The sequence below is a fragment of the Hypanus sabinus genome, chromosome 12 (genome assembly GCF_030144855.1).
Source record: "Hypanus sabinus isolate sHypSab1 chromosome 12, sHypSab1.hap1, whole genome shotgun sequence".
Classification (NCBI taxonomy): Eukaryota; Metazoa; Chordata; class Chondrichthyes; order Myliobatiformes; family Dasyatidae; genus Hypanus; species Hypanus sabinus.
The window spans coordinates 78,965,929-78,976,714 of NC_082717.1; the positions used below are offsets into that span (position 1 = coordinate 78,965,929).

General features: G+C 39.9%; 1 long non-coding RNA gene across 2 annotated transcripts; it reads right to left on the minus strand.

Annotated features, from left to right (window-relative positions):
• Positions 1-1,216: 1,216 nt before the first annotated feature.
• LOC132403044 (uncharacterized) lies at positions 1,217-9,683 on the minus strand. 2 transcript variants are annotated; one of them, XR_009515169.1, is made up of 3 exons: positions 9,582-9,683; positions 3,180-3,297; positions 1,217-2,971 (listed from the first exon to the last, which is right to left on the minus strand). It is a non-coding gene; the product is annotated as an uncharacterized LOC132403044 (long non-coding RNA). The 2 variants fall into 2 exon arrangements; XR_009515168.1 differs by lacking the exon at positions 9,582-9,683 and adding an exon at positions 8,464-9,543.
• Between the last annotated feature and the right edge of the window lie 1,103 nt (positions 9,684-10,786).

The window sequence follows — 10,786 nt, forward strand, 5'->3', positions numbered from 1 at the left end:
TCATGTCTTTGATGTCTTGGCCTTTATTTGTCTCTTGCTACTATGATAACAGCATTTTCCTCTGCCAGCTGTTGTGGCCCTGGGTGCTATTAGAGGCACCCAGGAGGAGATAGCAGAGGTACTTAATGAATACTTTGCTTCAGAATTCACTACAGAAAAGGATCTTGGTGATTGTAGAGATGATTTACTGTGGACTGAAAAGCTTGAGCATGTGGATATTAGGAAAGAGGATGTGCTGGAGGTTTTGGAAAGTATCAAGTTGGATAAGTTGGACAAAATGTACCCCAGGCTACTGTGGGAGGCAAGGGAGGAGGTTGTTGAGCCTTTAGCAATGATCTTTGCATCATCAATGGGGACGGAGAGGTTCCTGAAGATTGGAGGGTTGCAGATGTTGTTCCCTTATTCAAGAAAGGGAGTAGAGATAGCCCAGGAAATTATAGACCAGTGAGTCTTCCTTCAGTGGTTGGTAAGTTGGTGGAGAAGATCCTGAGAGGCAGGATTTATGAACATTTGGAGAGGGATAATATGATTAGGAATAGTCAGCATGGCTTTGTCAAAGGCAGGTCGTGCCTTACGATCCTGATTGAATTTTTTGAGGATGTGACTAAATACATTGATGAAGATAGAGCAGTAAATGTAGTGTATATGAATTTCAGCAAGGTATTTGATAAGGTACCCCATGCAAGGATTATTGAGAAAGTAAGGAGGCATGGGATCCATGGGGACATTGCTTTGTGGATCCAGAACTGGTTTGCCCACAGAAGGCAACGGGGGGTTGTAGCCAGGTCATATTCTGTATGGAGGTCGGTCACTGGTGGTGTGCCTCAGGGATCTGTTCTGGGACCCCTACTCTTCGTGATTTTTATAAATTACCTGGATGAGAAAGTGGAGGGATGGGTTAGTAAGGTTGCTGATGACACAAAGGTTGGGGGTGTTGTGGATAGTGTGGAGGGATGTCAGAGGTTACAGTGGGACATTGATAGGATGCAAAACTGGGCTGAGCAATGGCAGATGGAGTTCAACCAAAGTAAGTGTGAAGTGGTTCATTTTGATAGGTCAAATATAATGGCAGAATATAGTATTAATGGTAAGACCTTGGCAGTGTGGAGGATCAGAGGGATCTTGGGGTCCCAGTCCATAGGACACTCAAAGCAGCTGCACAGGTTGACTCTTTGGTTAAGAAGGCATATAGTGCATGGCCTTCATCATTGTGCGATTGAGTTTAGGAGCCGAGAGGTAATGTTGCAGCTACATAGAACCCTGGTCAGACCCCACTTGGAGTACTGTGCTCAATTCTGGTCACCTCACTATAGGAAGGATGTGGAAACCATAGAAAAACTGCCGAGGAGATTTACAAGGATGTTGCTTGGATTGGGGAGCATGCCTTATGAGAATAGGTTGAGTGAATTTGGCCTTTTCTCCTTGAAGCGACCGAGGATGAGAGGTGACCTGATAGAGGTGTGTAAGATAATGATATGTATTGATCATGTGGATAGTCAGGGCTTTTTCCTAGGGCTGAGATGGCTAGCATGAGAGGGCAGCTTTAAGGTGTTTGGAAGTATGTACAGAGGTAAGTTTTTTATGTAGAGAATGTTTGAGTGTGTGGAATAGGCTGCAGGTGACAGTGGTGGAGGCGAATATAATAGTGTATTTTAAGAGACTCCTAGACAGGTACATGGAGGTTAGTAAAATAGAGCGCTATGTGTACCCCTAGGTAATTTCTAAGGTAAGGACATGTTTGGCACAGCTTTGTGGGCCAAAGGACCTCTATTGTGCTGTAGGTTTTCTATGTTTTTTAATGTTTCTATGTTTCTAGAGATGCTTTAGATGGACTCAACATTCCTTATGTCAAAACAAGCATATATCTTAATTGTCCCCTGCCTTCCCATACTAGACTAATTCTTCCTGAGAGTATTCAATGCTAGAGATTCGTACCGGCAATTAATTCTTCAGAAGCCTCCTTACTGATATCCGCTTAGCACTCTCAGAGAACTTTGTGCATCACTAAGTATCTTTGTATGTGACAATGTGACAACCTTCAAATGCAGATTCAGACTGAAAACACAGTCCATTCTTCTGTCTGCATTGGTATTTTTAACTGTTGACTACACCAAGATGGCCTTCCAGGATGGCAGACCTAGAACATTGGGCTGCCCTGGAATCCTGTAAGATGTTTTGCTGAATGTTTACATTAAGCTCTATCATTTTCTGCTCTTGGATAGGTACAAATGTAGAACAAAACATATTTTAGAATGTCAGATTATTATTCTGAAGCATCAAGTCCGATTCTCCCTCCATAGATGCTGTTTGACCTACTAAATATTTTCCTGAAATCTGTTGCTGTATTGTAATACTAACAGTAAGTTAGATATTGAAACTTCATTTTAAAAAGGGGGTAAGATGGCACCAGCAACCAACATGACTGTTAGTGATGTCTTGCTGAGTGCTCCCAAAACTACTTCTTCTCCTTCTTCTTTTAAATATTCTTCTACTACTGGGGCAGCACAGTAGCATAGTGGTTAGCACAACACTTTACAGTACAGGCGACCCATGTTCATTTCTCGCCACTGCTTGTAAGGAGATTGTATAGTCTCCCTGTGACCACGTAGGTCTCCTCCAGGAGCTCCGGTTTCCTCCCACAATCCAAAGACATACTGGTTAGTAGGTTAAATGGTCATGGTAAATTGTCCAGTGATTAGGCTAGGATTCCATTGGCGGATGGCTGGGGAGTGCAGTTCAAAGGGCCAGAAGTATGCCATAAATAAATAAACAAACAAATAAGTAATCTGTCTACAATTGGAACCTGTAATTTATATTTTGATAATGTGACTGTGCAGTTTGATGCTTAGAATTCTGCATGTTATTTGCTTGTTCTTTGCCGCTTGCACAATTTGTTCTTTTTTTGCATGTTGGGTGTTTGATGTTTATTCATTGAACTGGTTCCATGGTTTTCTTTGCTTCATGGGGCTGTCTGTGGGAAGATGAATCTCAGGGTTATATACTGCATACATAATTTGCTAATATATGTACTTTGAATCCTTTTTAAATCTTTAAATTACTGAGCACTCTGATGTCGTATGTTGGAAATACTCACCATGTAGCTGTAAGCATATATTTTTTAAAAACATAATATGTTTCAGTTCTGGAAGTAAATTCCAAACACAAACTTTATCACTTACTTTAATGTCTTCCCCTCCTGCATATTCAGGGCTCTCACATTGTAAGGAGTCATGTGTCAGTGGTCCTGAGAACTGTAACTGTTCCACTGATACTGTTCTGTGTGGTGCTCTCCAGAAGCTAGAAGGGGAAGAACAGACGTTAAAATAAAGGACATGAGAGAAATTGTGACCAGCTAAGATGTCACACTGCATAATTCTTTAAACAGACTTTAGTTATTTTCCTTTGGCAAACTACATCATATTTTATGTTGAGCAAAATTTAATGAATCACAACATAAATCCATTGTGTTTGAGCAATGCGCTGTGTCTTGGCAAACCACAGGTGTTGTAGTGGTAGTGCAGCTAGTACAGCCACTGCTTCATAGCACCAGAAACACAGGTTCAATCCTTACCATGGGTGTGGAGTTTGCTGCCTAAACCATGTGAGTTTCTTCTAAATGTTCCAGTTTATTCCTAGATCTCAAAGATATGAGCATTGGAAGTTTAAGTGGCCACTGTAAATGTCCTTATATGTAAATGAGCCAATGTAAAATTAGTATAAAATAGGTGATTAATGGTGTTACGTACTCGTGACACATGACAGTGGAGCCCTTGTCATGTGACTGGGGTTGAAGCTGTACTGGACTTGAGGTGATGGTCTTGTGATGGTGGTGACGTCATTTTCCCGCCAGTAGAGATCATGTGATGGGTTTTTTTTACAGGTTATAAAAGGTAGACCCCACCCTGTGAGGAGGGGCAGTTCGTGGCTGGATTTGCCAGGTTGACTTCATGCCACTGCGTGTTTTAAGAGATGACGCAGTTTAGTTGAAGGATGAAGTTTTTATTTAATGCCTAAAGTTTAAAAGGTTATTGCCAGCAGGTTCTTTATGATTCTGTTAGTTCGAAATTAGAGGAGAGTGAAGATTCGAGGTTGGAAGTTAAAGATCGAGGAGAATCGCTTTCTACGGTGAAACGGGGGCGACCTTTGTTTGATCCTTATTTGGAAGGATTTCGTTGACTATCTTATAATTTATAAGGGGCCCTTATAAATTTTTTTACTTATTTTGGATTACCTAAGGAGATACAAACTGATCAAGGCAGTAATTTTATGACTGGATTGTTTCAACAGATAGTTTATAAATTGGGAGCTAAGCAAATCACTTCGTCTGCATACCATCCAGAATCGCAGGGTGCCTTGGAGAGGTTTCATTCTACCCTCAAGAATATGATTAGGACATTTTGTGTGGAAAATGAAAGTGACTGGAATGAGGGTATAAACTTACTTTTATTTGCAGTAAGGGAATCGGTACAGGAATCTTTAGGTTTTAGTCCATTTGAACTTGTGTTTGGGCATAGAGTTAGAGGACCTTTAGCTTTGTTGAAAGAACAGTGGATTAATAAGGAAGTACACACTAATTTGTTGGACTATGTGTTGAAATTTAAGGACAGGTTACATAAAGCTTGTAGCTTAGCTAAGGAAAATTTGAAGTTGGCTCAGGAGAAAATGAAGACTTGGTATGATAAAGACGCTAGGATGAAGATGTTTAAGCCTGGAGATAAGGTGTTGGTTCTTTTCCCAGTGCAGACAAATCCTTTACAAGCTAGATTTCATGGTCCTTATGAAATTGTGTCTAAAATCAATGATGTGCATTACGTGGTAAAAACTCCAGATCGTAGAAGGTCAACACAACTTTGCCATATAAATGTGTTGAAACCATATTTTGAGAAACAATCTGATATTGTGACTGTTGTGGTTAGTGAGAGTGAGTTTGATTTAACTAGGAACATGATAGATGATTCATCTGACTTTCATTCTAAATCCAACATTGTTTCTGTTAGGTTACCAAATTCAACCATTCTGGAAAATATTGATGAAAAATTAGCACATTTACAGTTAGAGCAGAGACAACAGATGAAGGAGTTGATTTTTAAATATAGGGAGTTGTTTCCAGATGTTCCGAGAAGTACTACTATAGCTTCACATGATGTAGATGTTGGGGATGCCAAACCTATTAAACAACATCCATATAGGATGAACCTGGAAAAATGTGAAGTTGCTGAGAAAGAAATTGAATATATGTTAGAGAATAATATCATTAGACATTCTAACTCGAATTGGAGTTCGCCATGTGTTATGGTGCCAAAGCCAGATGGTAGTATTAGGTTTTGTACAGATTATAGGAAGGTGAATGCTGTAACAAAAACAGATGCATATCCAATTCCTAGAGTAGATGATTGTGTAGATAAAGTTGGAAAGGCAAAGTTCCTTACAAAGATTGATTTATTGAAAGGGTATTGGTGTGTTCCATTAACGGACAGAGGTAGAGAGATTTCTGCATTTGTAACTCCATCTGGGTTATATGAGTATAATGTTCTTCCATTTGGGATGAAGAATGCCCCAGGTACTTTCCAGAGGATGATTAACTCTGTGATTCAGGGATTGAAAGATACAGATGCTTATATTGATGATTTAGTGACAGGAAATGATACTTGGGAAGCACACATTATTGCGATGGAGAAATTGTTTGAAAGGCTTTCAAAAGCTAACTTAACTATTAATTTAGCTAAGAGTGAATTTGGACATGCCACTGTGACTTACCTTGGTTATGTTGTGGGTCAAGGTAAGGTAGCTCCTGTTCAGGCAAAAGTTCAGGCAATTTTAGAGATTCCCACTCCAACGGGGAAAAAAAACTCTCAGAAGGTTTTTGGGAATGGTAGGATATTATCGGAAATTTTGTAAGAATTTTGCTAATGTTGCCCTTCCATTAACTAACCTTCTGCGGAAGAATGAGAAGTTTGTATGGACGGTGCCTTGTCAAGAAGCATTTGAAAAATTGAAAACAATGATATGTCAACAACCTGTGCTTAAGGCACCTGACTTTGGAAAACCTTTTTCATTGGCTGTGGATGCTAGTGATGAGGCTGCAGGAGCAGTATTAATGCAACGGAATGAGGGTGATGAGGTTGATCATCCAGTAGCTTACTTTTCTAAGGAATTTAATAAGCATCAAAGAAATTATTTAACAATAGAGAAAGAATTGTTATCTCTTGTTTTAGCTTTGGAATATTTTGAGGTATATGTTAGTACAACTCAGAAACCACTTATTGTTTACACTGATCATAATCCGTTAGTTTTTCTGAGTAAGATGAAAAACAAAAACAGGAGATTATTAAATTGGAGTTTGATGTTACAAGAGTACAATATTGTGATGACTCATATTAAAGGTAAAGATAATGTGGTTGCTGATTGTCTATCTCGATGTTGAATGTACATTGTAATTTTTTTTGGAGTGGTTTTTTTTCAATTGTAACACTCCTACTGTATTGTGACTTATAAGCTGTTATATGCTGGTGTTGTGTATTGTATATGTTATAAAATTTATACCTTTGTTTTTCTTGTAAGCAATTGTTAAAAATTTTTGTTCTTGTCAGACCAAAAATGTTTTTTTTGGAGGGAGGTGTTACGTACTCGTGACACATGACAGTGGAGCCCTTGTCATGTGACTGGGGTTGAAGCTGTACTGGACTTGAGGTGATGGTCTTGTGATGGTAGTGACATCATTTTCCCGCCAGTAGAGATCATGTGACGGTTTTTTTTTACAGGTTATAAAAGGTAGACCCCACCCTGTGAGGAGGGGCAGTTCGTGGCTGGATTTGCCAGGTTGACTTCATGCCACTGCGTGTTTTAAGAGATGATGCAGTTTAGTTGAAGGATGAAGTTTTTATTTAATGCCTAAAGTTTAAAAGGTTATTGCCAGCAGGTTCTTTATGATTCTGTTAGTTCGAAATTAGAGGAGAGTGAAGATTCGAGGTTGAAAGTTAAAGATCGAGGAGAATCGCTTTCTACGGTGAAACGGGGGCGACCTTTGTTTGATCCTTATTTGGAAGGATTTCATTGACTATCTTTGTGTTAATCCCTAGGTTTACCTAGAAAGGATTGAAGGTAGTGGAGAAGGAAAGGTCAGTGCCTTTAAGCCGTTCTGTTTCGTGAATTCTTCGTGGGAAGTTCGATGTCGGGGATCGAAGCAAGCGACGTGAAAGAGAACCTAAATCGTCCTGTAAAGTCTCTCCTTTTAAATGGACTGTGAGCATATCGAACTTTTGGCAATACCACTTTAAAGAACTGTTTTGGAATACCACTTTACGAACTGTTTGAACAGCCGCTCAGCAGCTGTTTCCGGTTACGGTAGTGTTTGTTTACTTTTGGGGGGTTTGTTTTCTGTGTTTAATAAATGTGTTGTTTGTTATAAGAAACCCTTGCCGAACTCATATATTTATTGTTGCCTGAATACGTAACAATGGTCAATGTGGACTTGGTTGCCAAAGGATCAATTTCTATGCTGTATTTCATTTTTACTCTATGGATATCAAAAAAACATAAGCATAGTTAGTTAGCAGAGCCCTCCTGTAATAAATTTGCCAAAACTGCTTCCTTCAATCACAGTACTTGCTAGGCTTACCCAACTGCACCCTCTATTTTCCATTAATAATAGGAAAGTCTCTGGATGAACAAGTTGCGACTCCTCAGAAATAATGGTGCCAAATTCTAATTGCTATGTATTTGCTCTGCATTGTATGCTTTGCTATAGGCTATACACGGCACTATAATCATATATTGCTCTCAATTTGTTGTGAGTTGTCTTATGCTTCTGCAGGACACTTTAATTCATTTGCTGCAGGATCTGAGCAATGAGTGACCTGTAAAAAGTTCAAAGTACATTTATTATCAAAATATGAATACATTATACAACCTTGAAACTTGTTTCCTTACAGGCAGGCATTACACAAGAAACCCAAATGAACTCATTTTAAAAAACCCAATAAACACTTAATGTGCAAAGAGAGAGAGAAAAACAACAAATTGTGTAAACAATGAAAGTAGGCAACCAGCATTTAGAACAGAAGTAAGTCACTTGGACACGAAGCCCGGAGCAGCTGGAGTGGACATGCAGCCTCAGTCTCAATGCAGAGTAAACATCACGGAGCAGGGACCAGACCCAGACCGACCCTCACCTCTGTTACCAATGCCCTTCCTTTTCGATCCCTCTGGCCCAGCGTTTAAATCATCAAAACATCAGGTAGTTGCTTACTCTCAGATCCAGGCCCTGGTGCTTTGCTACTCTGGACCTGAACCCCACCACCACTTTCCAGCCTGTACCGGGCCCTTCCAAATCGGCCTGGTACTCAGATCAATCAAACCTTGCTCCCTGTTTCCTCCGCTCTGACTTTTGTCTTCTTTGCACGCCTCAACTGCATCTACAACATGCCTCGACCTCACTCTGACTTCATCTCGAATATGCCTCACCTTGCTGTGAGTCCTCCTTGAACATTCCTCAACCTCTCTCCAACTACTCTTGCACTCGCACGCCTCAACCCTCGACTCAGCCTTGGCATTGCACGCCTCCTCAATGTTCATGGTGATCATTTACTATAATTTTGTTTAGAGAAAAAAGAGTTATTAATAAAGTATTTAGTTGTATTTCTTGCTTTGGAACTGCCAGTAAGTTGTCAACTGCCTTCAACAGTGTCATGTTAAATCAGATATGAATTGTTTAATAAAATTCCAATGACCCACATACTTCCAGTGAGATTTTGCATGCTAAGCTGCCATCAGCCAATCAACCAAAATAAAATCCCTGTGCTTTTAACAGGAGAGTCCAGGATCTATGTAAATTGGGCAGAAGATGAGGATCTTCCTGACCAATCAGATTGAAGAGTCATAAGCAGTCTGGTGGATCAACAATTCAATGCTTCTACCTCAAAACTTTAATCCAGATTCAAGCTAGATGTTGAGATCTGTTCATGTAGAGTTGGCACCTTCTCTGTATGCCCAGAGGGCTTTGGCATGGAGATTCCCACATCCCAAAGATGAGCAGGCAGATTGATTGACCATAGTAGATTAGCCTTTGTATAAGTAAAGGGCAAAATAAAATTAAACAGGATTTAATGCCATTGTGAACTAGAATAAATTGCAGAAGTACAAGGATGTCAGGAGAGTAGTCAATAACTGAGGGCATTGTTGAGTTAAGTGAAAAGGATCCAATGAGCTGAATGCCTTTGTTTTTCTATCATATATAAAGTAAATAAACAATCTGCACTAGAACCATATCAGAAAATCCATTAAATATCAAATCAGTAGAAAAAAAAAGAGGATTAGACGTAAACATTCGGAGTAGTAGTATCCATTCGGTCCTTTGAGACTACTTCACTATTCAATATGAGCATGGCTGATTATTCTAAATTCAGTACCTTGTTCCTACTTTATCTCCATATCTCTTGACCTCTTATAGCGATTAGTCCTATATCAAAATCATTCTTAAATAAATTTAATGACTTGGTATCTTCTGTGGTAGGCAAATCCATAGGTCCACTGTTCTTTGGGGGTTGAAATCTCTCCTGATCTCATTCCTAACAGGTGCTTACCTCATACCCTTTGCCTGTGACATCTGGCAATGGACTTCTCCATCTTACCTCCATATTGTCTTTCCAATCCCATTTGGGTTTTTCTATGTTTCAAAGATGTTGCCACTGAAATATGAAAAAAAATGAAAATTATTAATATTGATTTATTGAAATAAGAGCAAGAGCTACAAAATAAAGGGGAAGTTATTTTCATTTTCTGCTGTTTCTACCTTAGACATAGACATAGAATAGTACCGTACAGTACAGGCCCTTCAGCCCACAATATTGTGCCAACCCCTAAACCCTGCCTCCCATATAGCCCCCTCCTTAAATTCCTCCACATACCTGCCTAAGTAGTCTCTTAAATTTCACTAGTGTATCTGCCTCCACCATTTCTAAAGAGATTGCACTACCAGGAAGTTCTTGCCCTCTCCTCCCCATACAGAAGATCTTTGGTACTCTTTCTCTTACAACATCTTGGACCATTCTTCCATTCCCACCAACCACTCCCCTTTTGGCACTTCCCCTTGCAACCACAGGTGATGCAACATTTATCCTTTCACCTCTTCCCTTGCCACTGTCCGGGTCTTTCCAATTGAAGTAGCGATTAACTCGCAACTCTTCCAATCTGAAGTACTGTGTTTGATGTTTACAATGTGGGAACCAACTCAGGTGGTGTGACCACATGTGTTCAGTTCACAGCAGTGGCTCTCAGTTTCTTTGATGTCCTGCTTGACCCTTGAATTTCTCTAGCAGATTTTTTTTTGCCTTAGATTCCAACATATGCAGTCTCTTGTCTCTCCTGAGCTTCCAGTTGCCTGCCAATTTAATTCTGCCTCACACTCCTACTTGGATTTATTCGATCATTGCTTCCTGTGCTGTTTGATGGGGCCCAGTGCAAACGTGGGGAACAGCATCTCATCTTCTGTCGGGGCACATTGCAGCTTTTTTGACAGAATTGAATTCACGTAACTTGTCTGTATCATCATCCATCTGTCATACTGGTCCAATTTGACCTAACTGCATTTTGTAACTCCAACATTATTTTACCTATATTCTCACTCTTGCTGTGTTCCCATTAACTTACTGACCAGATAACTTTGTTCACTGTGGCTAGTCCAGCTGTACTCTTATCATTGAACAAACATCTTTATGTCTCCTTCCGAATAGGCTAGAATTTCATTCCCTGGGGCACAGGAGAATGATGAAAGGTCTTTTAGAGCAGG